Source organism: Meles meles, chromosome 14 (genome assembly GCF_922984935.1).
Source record: "Meles meles chromosome 14, mMelMel3.1 paternal haplotype, whole genome shotgun sequence".
NCBI lineage: Eukaryota > Metazoa > Chordata > Mammalia > Carnivora > Mustelidae > Meles > Meles meles.
In genome coordinates this window covers 25,337,203-25,350,062 of record NC_060079.1, presented here as the reverse complement: position 1 = coordinate 25,350,062, position 12,860 = coordinate 25,337,203, and the positions used below count along the sequence as shown (strand labels likewise).

Sequence of the window (12,860 nt, the reverse complement as noted above, 5' to 3'; positions counted from 1 at the left end):
CCTTTTAACACCAAGCCAAAAATAAGTCACAATGTTAATGCAAATATCTTGCAAGCCAACTAAAAGAACTTGTGCCAAATTTATCAGAGTTAGAGGGAAATTGTGTTGGATCTGTCTGCCTCTGAGAAACTTTCTATTAGATCACCAGTCAATAGGGTACCAGCATCTGCTGATGCCGAGTGAAAGACATGAGTAATAACAGACAGCTTTAGAAAATACATTTTTCTTCCATAGTTAGCAATGCATGACTCACTAGAATTCTCCAGACACTATACTGCATGAATGACTCAAAATTCGACCAAGGACAAAGCACAGTCAGTTCTCTCTTCCTACACTAGGATTTCTTGTCTCAATTATCACTCATTTGTTAGTTTACTTCAAAGGCAGAGAGTCTTGGTTCACTCTCCTTCCTTTTTTTAAAAACAGTGGTAATATAAAAAATAAATATTGAAGTGCTTCAGGAAAACAGAGACTAAACATCATAATGAATACCGAAACCAAACTTCAACTGGCCTAACTCCCACCATTTGCAAGGCCACATTGGGAAATTACCATGGTTAATTTCCTTCTTGAACATTGACCAATGACTAGAGATTATTGCACTATGAGACGTGCCTTATGGTTACAGGCCAATGACCTGCTTATCCAAATCTTCAGTAGCCAATAGAAGTATCAAAGATATTTGAGTTTAGTCCCCATGGCAGAGGTCTTGATTTTCCTCAAGCAACTATTCTCTTTAACTCTTTCCTTTCCATTCCATCTGGCATTCCAACTCCAGATTGATTTTCCTAAGAGTTTTTTCGATTATGACAATAGCTTAGCATGATGACAGTGACCACAGGTCTTGGAATTAGACCATTTGACTTCAAATCCTGGATTGATCAATTAATTTCTAACCTCTCTATGCCTCAGTTCCTCATCTGTGACATGGAGTTCATAAGATACTTGCATAAATTTTATTTTAACTTTGTGTTAATATATAAATATATATAAAAATTTTTAATTAAAAAATAAATAAGTACATAAGAGCAACACATATACTAAAATTGGAATGATAAGAGAAAATTAGCATGGCCCCTGCATAAGGAAGACATGCATTTCGTGAAGCTTCCATATTAAAAAAAAAAAAATGAGTGTGTAAGAAAATAGAGCATTCGTGGCAAAGAGCATAGGCTGTAGAGTCAGACCTGGAGTCAGAATCCTGATTCTGCCATTGAACAGCCTACCAATTATACTAGCTATCCCATACCACGTAGCAAGTCACCCCAAAACTTTCTGGATTATGACAGCAATAATCATTTTTTACCTCCCACGGTTTCTGTAAGGTCAGAAATGTGAGAGTTTTATGTTTGGCCAGGTCTCTGATGAGGTTGCAGTCAGATGTTGGGAAGGGTCACAGATGGCTAAAGACTAGACTGAGGCTGGGAAATCTACCTCCAAGACAACTCCCTCAAATGACAAGTTGGTGCAGGCTATAGGCAGGAATATTCAGTTTCCTTCCATGTGGGTTCCTTAAGTTCCTTCAGAGTCCTGATAAATTTGCACCTGGCTTACTCCAGAATGAGTGATCCAAGAAAGCAAAGCAGAGTCTGTGAAGCCTTTATGACCTTGCCTTGCAAGTTACGTACCATCACCTCTGTTCCATTGGTCACACTGGCCGCCCTGACCTAATGTGAGAGGGGACTGCACAAGGGCACAGACATCAGGAGGTATGGATTGCTGGCAGTTATCTTGGAAAATAACTACTGCAAAGAACTCAGACCAAGGCTTTTAAGCCTTAGTCTCTGATTTGTCTCCTGCAGTCAATATACTCCCCTCATAAGGTTGTATAAGAATTAGATGAGATGATGCATGTGAAGTACTTGGCATGAGCTCTGAGTAATGTATAGAACTGTTGAATCACTATATTGCACATCTAAAACTAATGTAACACTAAATGATAAGTAAACTTGAATTTAAAAAATAAACTAAAAAATTGTAATTAAAAAATATATATTTAAAGTACTTGGTACGTCAGTATTCAAAAACATTACTTAGTATTATTAAAAGCCAGTAGTAGTTATTAAAAGATTCTAGAGACAGTCCTGAGGAAGAAAATGTTATTCTGGGGAGTAGCTACAGCTATAAACTCCCTCCTTCGTCCCCCCATTCTTACTTCTTCTGGTGGACTTCATTTTCTCTCATATATATTGGGCCTCCTCATAAGATTTTCACTTGAAGAAAGGATTCTCCAGCTTAAAAAAAAACATAAAGCATTGCTGTAAATCATATTTATTGCAAATACTAAGAACTGTAGGATAGATAAATATGTATATATGTATGAATATATGCACACATATGTATAGATGCATGTACAATAGACAAATATGTATACAAATATTTGCATATCTATATCTAGCTAATAGAGCTATAATGTGACTGGAAAGCAGAAAATATCAAATTGAAAATCCCGTAGGAGACCACCTACTCCAATGTTAAAAAACTTAAGATGGCTAAGCCACTCATTTTCCCCACAGCAATCACATGGAAGTGCTGATTTAAGGCTCCCAGATGAACAGATGGAGTAAACTCCTGCACATCCGGAAGGTTCGTGCATTCACCATTGCATTTATACAAGCATGTGTTTTGGACATGCACTGTCCTAACTGCTGGGTATAAGCAGTGAACAAGACAGATAGAGTCCCACCTTCTCCTTTTGTGAAGGAGAAACATGGACTAAACAAATAAATGAACACCACAATTTCAGGCACCAAGAAGTGCTATGATAGTAACCAAACACAGCAATGTGGTAAAGTGAGGAGTAAGGGGGCTGACTTAATAAGAGTGGTCAAGAGTGTCTTCCTCAAGGAGATGATACTTGAACTGAGACAGAAGTAATGAGAAGAAACCAGCCATATCAGGAAATGAGAGAGGAATTCATAGAAATGTACTAACATGGCAAGATGGAACCATCAGACAGCCTCATTCCGATGGAATTTATTAAACTCATTAGCTGTTCATTAAAGTCTTTGACATTTTGTTTGAAGACCTGTGTGCCTTTGATGCTTCATCTGCATAAGGACATTTGGCTAAAGTTACTGTCCAGAGCCAATTTTTCTGGCAAAAAAAAATCAATGGAATTGCCAATGATGATGGTGTGGCTGAAACTGACACCTCCAAGTTTAAAACTAGGCCTGAATTGGGGCCATTCTAAAAATATTCTAGACTATCTGGAAGATCAAATAAAACATACGAAAATAGAAACAGTAGAATGAAGACCAAATTATTCAAAAGATAGCCTATATACTCTTGTCTACTTTCCCCCAAATCTTTCAACCCTTGTTTTTCACCACCGGCTGATACACTCAGATTGTTGGGTTGATTGAAAGAAATAAATGGGATGCATAAATCTGAAAGAGAAAAGGAGTAGATTACAACATAAAAATCAAACACGTTGGAGTTGGAAGAGACCCTAGACATGGTCCTGTCTAATCCCCTCATGTTATACATGACCAAACTAAGCTTCAAAGCAATTAAGCAACTTCCCCAAAGTACATAGTCAATGGCTTTTGGCAATTTCCTTACATGTCAACAGAGGTGGCAGGAGTGTGTTGTGGGGCGGAGAGGGCGGGGAATCCCTTACTTCCCATACAGCCTTATCTTCATATAGGGTGAGTAAGGATCTCTCCATCCTGAATTCAGGAAGTGCTCTATCCCCAGATCCCCTTCCCAGCAGGTAAGATGCCCTAATTTACAAGAATCTCCTTCTGGAACCTCTGGGGCCTGGAATGGCAATAATAATAGATTCTTTCACCAAGCACCTTTCTTATACTGTTTTTAGTCAGTTCTTGCCTTGCTCACTTTTTTTCTGTCTTCTTTTCTTCTTTCCACAGGTTGAGTACCAGGGGTATACTAAGAAACAAAATGGCTACAGTCCCTATTTTAAGGAGCTAAGAGTGCAGGAGGAAAATAAGCAATCAAACAAGTCTCCAAAATAAGTGCTTTACAGTAGTCCCCCTCCCTTATCTGCAGTTTTGCTCTCTGTGGTCTCAGGTCCCCGTAGTCTCAGTCACTGGTAGAAGATCCTCCTGACATACGGTCGGAAGGTCAGTAATAGCCTAACTCTATCACAATGCCTCACGATTCACCTCATGTCTTCTCAGCACATAGGCATTTTATCATCTCACACCATCACAAGAAGAAGGGTGAGCACAGCACAGTAAGATATTTTGAGAGATAGAGACCATATTTACCAGTTTTTGTTATAGTTTAATGTTCTAATTATTCTATTATTGGTGATTGCTGTTCATTGCTTACTCTGCCTAGTTCATAAACATAGCAAAGGTGTGTATGTATATATATATATATGAGGTCTAGTACTATCTGTGGTTTCAGGCTTCCACTGGGAATCTTGACACACATGCTCTGTGAATGGGGGCAGGGAAACTCCTGTACTTGGGGAAGTATGGGGCATTATGGGACTGCTGGGCAGAAGCAGCTCACCTGATTCAGAGGAGGGTAGGAAGGAGGAGAAGGTCCCAGCAGAAATGGCATTTAAGTAAAAGACAGTAAAGGTGGGGTAAGGGAACTGCTCTTATAAAGCCCGAGTGGAAAGCAGGTCCATGGCACATTTCAAGCACTTAGAGCAGCTCAGTGAGGTTGTGGTATAAGATACAGTAGGGCAAGTGGCAGGAGATGAGAGGCCTAGACAGAAAGATATCGGTAGTGTGTCAAGAGCAAGGATGGCGAGACAGTTAGAGGTTGGCATTCCCAGAACATGGTGATAAACTGAAAATGTAGGGAGGCAGAAGGTAAAGTCAAGATACTGCCCAAGTTTCCAGCTTATGGTATAGCCAAGAGGGGCACCTGTTATCTAGGAAAACCGCACAAAGAGTAATGTTTTGTTTTATTGGAGGTAGGGGTAGAGATGGGTTTGGTTTTGGACCAAATGAATTTGAGTTGTCCATAAAACACCTCCATAGTGTCCAAGAGTAGTTGAACATAAGGATTGGGACCTCAGGAGAGAGAGCTGGACTGAAAAGCAGATTCATGAGTCATCAACATATTACCTCCTGCTTTTAGATGATGAATCTGAGACCCAGGGAAGTGAAGTAAAATGCCCGGGGTCATACTAGCAGGTGCAGAGCAGAGATTTCAACCCTCATCTTCCCAATCCCCATATCTGTACCCTTCCCATGGAGACCTGCAGCTGGAGTTATATGCTTAATGAGGAGTGGCAGAAACGTGCTGTGGCAGAACCCATGCTCTTTAATTTCCATTTCTAGAATATACAGGGAAATTCAAATATATCTCGTGTGTGTGGCCATACACGTTCTTCAGCTGGTGCAGCCAGCAAGTTGCCTACTGACGAGCAACCAGCTTGTCCTTTGGATACATTTCCAAGAAATATCTGTTGAATTGAGAGAAATCAAATCATGTCCTCCAAAAATTCCCTTTCTCGTTCCCATAAGCTACCCAAAAGAATAAGGTGCCAGGTGTGTCCCCCTTTGACAGCTACCTCGGGCCCCCTGTTTTCTGTGCTCCCAGACAAGTCCATGTGGGATTCCTTTGACCCTGCTTTATTGTGTCTAGAACTCATCTCCAATATCTGTCCTTCATCAATGCCTTCCCTGACTGCCTTCCCCCAATTGTCAGTGGTACTGTGCATGGACTTGCCCTTTGCGGTGCTTCTCCCAGTTCATTATTTTACTATACAGTTCTATTACTTGGTTCGTGCCTGCCTCCTCCTCTAAATATTTACCATTTTATCTAAGTGTTTATCCCAAGTTGCCAAGAGTGCCTGGACAAAGTAGGAGGTAATTAATAGATAATTGTACATTGAATGAGTGGATTGCTATTCTCAGCCCCCAGGTCCCCTAATTAAAAGAGAATCCCTACTTTACGCCTCTTTCTCTCTCATGTTGACTATGGCCTTCTGAAAATGAAGGTGAGAAATTTTAAGCCACTTTGTTAAACAGGTCCTCTGTATGTAACAACAGCCATAATTCCATGTTCCAGCTTTTAAAAAAAATAATTAATGGACACAAAAACTGGCAACGAGAGGGAAAATAAAGATGGATGTGAGAGAGGCTAAGGAGGGTACGTGTTTTGACTCCACAGTAGACAAAAGTAATTTATATGTCTTTTCTTCATCCACACGCTATTTGGTTTCAGAAACTGGAGTCAAACTAAGCACTAATAAGTGTGATGTTCACAGGTCATAATGAAATTTTTAAAAGCGCTTCTCTCCCCCGCCCCCACCCCAGTCAATGAATTTATTTTAAAGCTCTTAATGAAAATGACTTACACTAGGTTTTAAAAGTTCCCAAATCTTTTTACCTATGACATTTCTGCAAAAACCAAAGATGAGAATGAGAGCGACTCTGAGCTGGGAAAAACATTCAAAGCAAATACAAATGCACTGTCTGTCCTTACATTTGGCCCTACTGAGGGACGTGATCAAAAAGGGATTGTCGACATTCCTGCTCAGCTGTATTGAATTCCTCTGATAGGAACTGAGGACTAGAGGCGGTATAGAGATCCAGAGATGGCGAGAACATTCGAGTAGAATGTTCTTCGACAGAAGACCAGAATTCTAGTTTCCAGCTCCACCGTATAACAGTCATTTGACAAAGCGTTCACTCCTTCTGTGTCCAAGATTCAGAAATTATAAAATAACAATGATGGAGCTTTTCTTCAAGGGGACAGACTATGCGCGTAAGCTTACCCCACTCCCCTCCCAGACATCCTATCAATCAACAGTAAAGATATATGAGAGGGGACACACCCATAACAGTACTCGCAATTGTAGGCCTGGAAATGCCGCGTGTTGAGAAAGGAAGTCACAGTCCAGGACCCACACAGGAGACTGCAACAGTGGCGACGGATACCAGGGAGAGTAAATTTTTCCTTTTAATTTTGTAACCATAGGTAGGGTTGGAGTGTTTTCTGTCCTCCACATGTATTGCTTTGTTTTCATCACACCAGTAAAAATGGCAATAAGAATACATTCTGGCCCATTCCATCAAGTAATGAAGAGGATTAATTAAAATGATGTATCAGAACACCTTGAAAACTCTTAATCGCTGAGATAACTGTGAAGTATTGTGAAGGGGGCAGTCTTAGGCAGTTGAAGATTGGGGAAGGAATGTAGCGCTTTCCTTGATCAAGCTCTATTTTTAAGGTGCCAAGATCCAAATTAAAAAAAGGAAACTGTTTCTAAAACGCTGACAGTAAAGTATCTAAGGGAATAAAGGTGCTGAGAGAAAGTATTTAGAAGAATGACAAGAAGAAAATTTAAATAGTGAGTGATGCAATAGAACTATTGGGTTTCCATCAAATTCTTTCTCTAAACCAAAAACTCTGTGATGAACTGAATAGCAACAGAGGTACTAGCATCTTAGAAAATTCCACAGCAAAAACATTTCTTGTGAAAATAGAGCCTTATCGTGTCTTTACGTCTGAAACCATTTCCACATGCTTTTGTAAACAGTCTTATAATTACCATCCCAAACATTTTTGAGTACTGTGTTTTGTAACTTCTTAATTAGGCAGATAGATCTGATCAATAATCCTGTTAGGGTATTGAAATAAAATTGTTGGTTTATGCACCGGTCTCCTTTACAGGTGTGGGTGCTCAATGAAGGTTTGCTAAATGAATAAATGGATGAAAGAACATTTTCCAAAAAGCTTTTTTTATTATCTAAAGCATGCCCTTGGTTTGTCCATGATGAAGAGGACATACTCTTCAGATACTGTTGGGTGTCTGACTTCTCAGAGACTTATCTAGAAAATGAAAATAACGGTATGTACCTAAGAGAGTTGTGATAATGACTTACTGATATAATGTATGCAAAATTCCGGGCACATAGTGAATGTTCATGTAATTGTTGTTGTTGTTGTTAGCAACTGCTATGACTGAGAACCCACTATGTGCAGTCACGGCCCACTGACCTGATCAACAAAGACAAGCAAGACTAGGACCTCACTGTCCAGTAGGGCAAGTAAACAAGCTGCTGGGTCACCCTCCCATGCGTCATTCCCTGCCTGAGCCTCGTGGACAAGCTCCTTGAAAAAACTATTCCTTTTGGGCAAATGTTCCCTCCTGGATACTTACTAGGCTGCTGGCCAGTAAGAGAGGATACACATGATAAGAGGCCAAGTTACAGAAGAACTTGCACTAAATTCTTTGCAAAATCCCATTTTCCCCTTCAAATGTACTGAAGAAAACAACAACAACAAGAAAATGTCTTTTAATCTCTGTTCCTTCCAGTCCCTAGCACGCATGTCCCACAGAGAACTAAATGAATATCGGCTGCGTGGCCTTAAGTTAGTCACAGCAGTGGACTGAACAGTGGAGAACAATCTAGAAAGCAGTGGTAAAGGAGGCGTGGGTCTGAGTAATTCACTGTGAAAATAGCATGGCGATCCCGCAGGCTCAAGGGAGTCCTGGTCTTACCACAGGCACAGAAGTTCTGATTCTACCGGCCCCCAAACTGCCCCCTAACAAAGAGGCCAGGAGAAGGTCCTCACTCAAATGATCAGGCTTAGTATCATGTGACCCTTCCATCCTGGATCCCACACACCAGACCTGAGGGTCATGACCAAGTCTGAGGATATGCAAATGAGCAAGGAAGTGACCCCGTGGACTAGGGCCTCTAGTAAAGACCCACTTTTGGGATCTCCAGGAAAAGATGAAAGAAAGACCCATCTCCACCTCCACAGCTCATACATTGCCTTCTGTGTGGGAGCCACAGCTTTACATTCCTTGGCACGTGCGAAATGGCAGGAAGAGTGACCTCTCCCTTCTGGAATCTCCTCAGTTCTGCACTTCTGCTGATTGCATGGTAAATATTTTCTCTTTATTTTCTCCCGTCATTTTCTTGAACTCAAATTTTGTTTTTTTAAAGTGGGAGAAAAACACACACCAAAAAAATGGCAAGAGGTTGACATTTTCTACCTAGATTCAGTTTCTTATATCACAAATGTTTCAGCAGTAGAATGCTCTTTTGGGGGGGCGGGGAGAAAGATTTGAAAGTTGTGAGAAATTGAGAGGGCAAAACTTTTGTGACTCTGTGAAATACAGAGAGTGCCTCAGTATATCCTTTCTCTTGAGTTCGTTTTGCGGCTGGGCGTGGGATTGAATATGATCGCATTCCCCACACTCCTGGTTGGTATACTTCATTCAGACCCTTATCACACAGCACACTATCAATGTCTGCTATTTTTCCAGCACCCCCTCTGATTACACAGCTAGGATCATTTTTCCTGGCCCTGTAATGATTTTGCAGTAAAGGGCAGAATTGATTTCAGAGCTATGACTCAGGGCCTGGTAAAATATTGGCCAAGAAGTGGGTGTAAGCAGCCACTGGCATTCTGGAGATTTCTGTACCTTGTTAGCAGCTAAAAATACTCATGTAACCAATTATGCTAATTTAAAGAAAACGTCTAAGTTATTTGACTACTTACAGCTTTCTTCTTAGGAATCTTCAGAAGATTTTGCTAATTTAGTTTGCTAAAGCAGTTTACTATTTTAATACTCTTCATCCAACCATTTGGTGTGGAAGAAAGCAGGCTGGTATCATTAATAAGGCCTTTTGTTTTGCAAGCCTACTATGTATTTATCACTATATAGGGATAAACAAAGGAAACATAGTAATTAACTCGGGCCTTCCAGGATGTATAGTCCAGCTTAAGGGGCTGGAAGCAGCTTGTCCATTAGGCAAAACCTTCCAAAGAATGGTCAAGGTGGCCAATGCCACTGGGGCTCAAGAATGAAGGTGACTGTGTGTCCTGTTGTGTAGAAGAGGATAAGGTGGTAGAGAAGAAGTTTCCACACAGGCCAGGCTGGGTCACCCAGACCCCTGGGGCTTCAGCCAAAGGCACTGGTTACTGTGACCTCCCTGGATGACAGGGAAGCTGGAGAGGGTTTTTTGTACAGAGCCCCTGGCTCGTGGCTTCCCCTTTCTTCAATCCCTGGATGAAGCAAATGATTTTCAGCTTTGGACCCCAACACTGGATATGATTCAGGAGCAATAAGTTGCCCCTCCCCCTCACCTCACTGCCCACCTATGAAGCCCCAAGCATAGCACCAAAAAGCCTCAGTGACCAGCCCCAAGCCTGCCTATCCAGATGGTCTTCCCAAGGACATCTCTCCATATCCTTGCATGCCTCCTTTTTTTTTTTTTTTTAGATTTTATTTGTTTATTTGATAGAGAAGTCACAAGTAGGCAGAGAGGCAGACAGGGTGGGGAGGGGGAAGCATGTTCCCTGCCGAGCAGGGCTCGATCCCATGACCCTGAGACCATGACCTGAGCCGAAGGCAGAGGCTTAACCCACTGAGTCACCCTGGTGCCCCTCCAAACCATCTTTTTGACATCTGTCCTGTGTCTGCTCAACCCTATGCCTTCAGACTCACTGTCCTCTCTACCCAGAAGAGCCTTCCTTACTGTCTTGCCCTGTTGAAATCATACCTATCCTCAAAACCCAGCTTCAGTACTCTTTGCTAACAAAAGTTTCCTTGGGCCTTTAAGCCCAGATGTCTAGCTGAAAATAATCTCACTCCAACTATTCCAATAGCATTTTGCTTGTAGCATTTATCACAGTCTTCGCTTTATACCTTGACCTGAATTCTCTGTGAACATCCTTCTCTCCCTTCCAAAGTCTTTGGGGAGCAAGGAAATGCATTCTTCATCTCTGTCTACCCCCGATTTCCTTGCATGTTTCTCCCATTGAGTACTGAGTAAGTATCTCTTGCATGGCCCATTAAATTAGTCAAGGCAAGAGCCTGAGCAATGCGGAACAATTCAGAAAGAGGTGGTAAAGGAGGCTCTGGCTTTCAGCAACGTGTTCAGAAGTGGTCATGCCAAGGCTTTAATTATTCATTCTAATTTAGATGTTGCTTGCTAGCATCTTTCCCATTAGCAATGATTCTTTTACATAAACAAATGGTAGTTTGTTTCCAAGTCATGTCTTGGAAACATGCTTTAAATGACTTGGAAAATGCTTTAAATTTTCATTTGAAGCTAAACATAGAACTGTCTGGTTTAATGCAAGCCTTCCTCTTGAACATGATTCCACTGTCCAGCAGCAGACCCCAGCTCAGCAATGTGCCCACCACAGCCCCGAGCTTGGAGATGGCTCAAATGGGCAGGAACGAGGCTCGGGGCCTTTACCTCTGTGGGTCCTGTTGGCTAACTGCTTGGGGTAAGAAATAAAGATCTTCAAAAGAGTTTTTAAAATACTATCTTTTAAAAAGGCAAAATGTAAGTAGTAATAATTTTCAATAATATTCAATAAAACCATAAAACCTGAATTAATAGAGCTCGATTGCAGCCTATTTGAGGTTACAACAGGATCTTTAAAAAAAAAAATTGTGTAGCTACTTTAGGTAGCAATCTTTCTAAAGTTAATTATAAACTGCTTTCTAAGAGCACACGGAACTGAATTTAATCTCCTTTGTAAACAACCTGTTATCATCACCATGAACATCAATGCAGTTAGCTAACTGTGTAGAGCCGACCAAGGCATGCCAACTTCTTTGCATTTTCACTCACTGTTCCTGGACAGTTGTGACTGGAGCTGCGGAGGCACTGCTGGTTTTTCTGGATCCTTCCATACTTCCAGCATACTAGAACTTTCTTACTACTCCTGCTAAGCCTGCTTGAACAGCTTCTTGCTTCGCAGCCTTTCCTTATTCTCATTCCCAATCAACTGCCTCTGAATTGCTTTGTTAGGACAATGTCCATAATACCTAGAAAGAAGCACTGAGTGATTCTTCAAAAAACAGAGAAACTTTGCAGGAACATTTTTGACTACTCAGATTCCTTTGTTCACTGGTTTGGTGTTCAGATGACTGGAATCCAAGTGAACTGGAATCTGGATGGGAAAAGCTTACTTTGACATCATTAGTCAGGTTATAGCTCATGATAAATGAGAAAGGAAATTCTTTCTTTGATAATTCTTGATAATGTTCATTTAGTACTCAGAAATCTTTTTTAAGAAAAGAAAGTTTACTTGCTGTTCCCTCCGCCTGAAAGGTTTCTCTTTTTTTCTAGCTGGCAAAATTCTACTTATCTTTTAAGGCCCAAGCCCAAGTGCCATCTTCTTTGGGATATCTTCCTTGATTCTCCTTGGCAAAATGAACTTTTCTACCCTTCATACTCCCAAAGAGTGAAAGTATTTGACCAAGTAGACTGTGAGCTATTTGAGATCTGGGTGTATGCTTTATTCATCTTTGAACACCCAGGACCTGATATCAGCACTGCTACTCAGTGCTTACAATATTTGTGAACAAATGTCTATATTTTAGATTATTCCATTTTGTGGCCATTTTAAGGTGTGACAAAGATGTATAAATACTTCAGAAGGGTACAAGGAAAAATAGGTGCGAAAGGGAAATGGGCAAGAAAATCAGGGGATGGAGAAGGAAAAAGAGAACATGAATAAAGGGGCTGTGCGGAGGAGTACCAGATTTGACGGGTTCTAGACCGTTAGATTTCCCACTCTGAGTGACTTCCATTTGTTTAAGCCATCCAGTTCTGACTCTAGTTCCTTTCTTGCCTGTCCTTTGAGATGTTACTTTGCTTTCAAAACATTGTTCATAATCTTTCGTTTTTCCTAGCCTTAATTCCTAAAGCTTCAAGGCTATTTACCCCTCACGTCTACTCTTGTGACTCAGAGTTCCAAGTCTTTTAACCCAGCTCCTCTGTGTTATCACCAGAGTAGTACGTCAGATGGCAGGAAACATTTCTGTGCTTAGAATATTTCAGATGGGATGATGAGATGGAGAAATTACTTAAGGACTTGTGGCTTATCCTTGATCAGAAGAAATTTGCTGTTACCATCACCAGAGGAAATAAGTTTCACATAATTCTTTGATA

The 12,860-nt window shown here is 41.0% G+C and overlaps 1 non-coding gene across 1 annotated transcript; it reads left to right on the top strand.

Annotated features, from left to right (window-relative positions):
• The first annotated feature begins 1,018 nt into the window (after positions 1-1,018).
• Positions 1,019-1,121, top strand: LOC123925374. Its single transcript, XR_006814976.1, has one exon. It is a non-coding gene; the product is annotated as a U6 spliceosomal RNA (small nuclear RNA).
• The last annotated feature ends 11,739 nt before the right edge of the window (positions 1,122-12,860 follow it).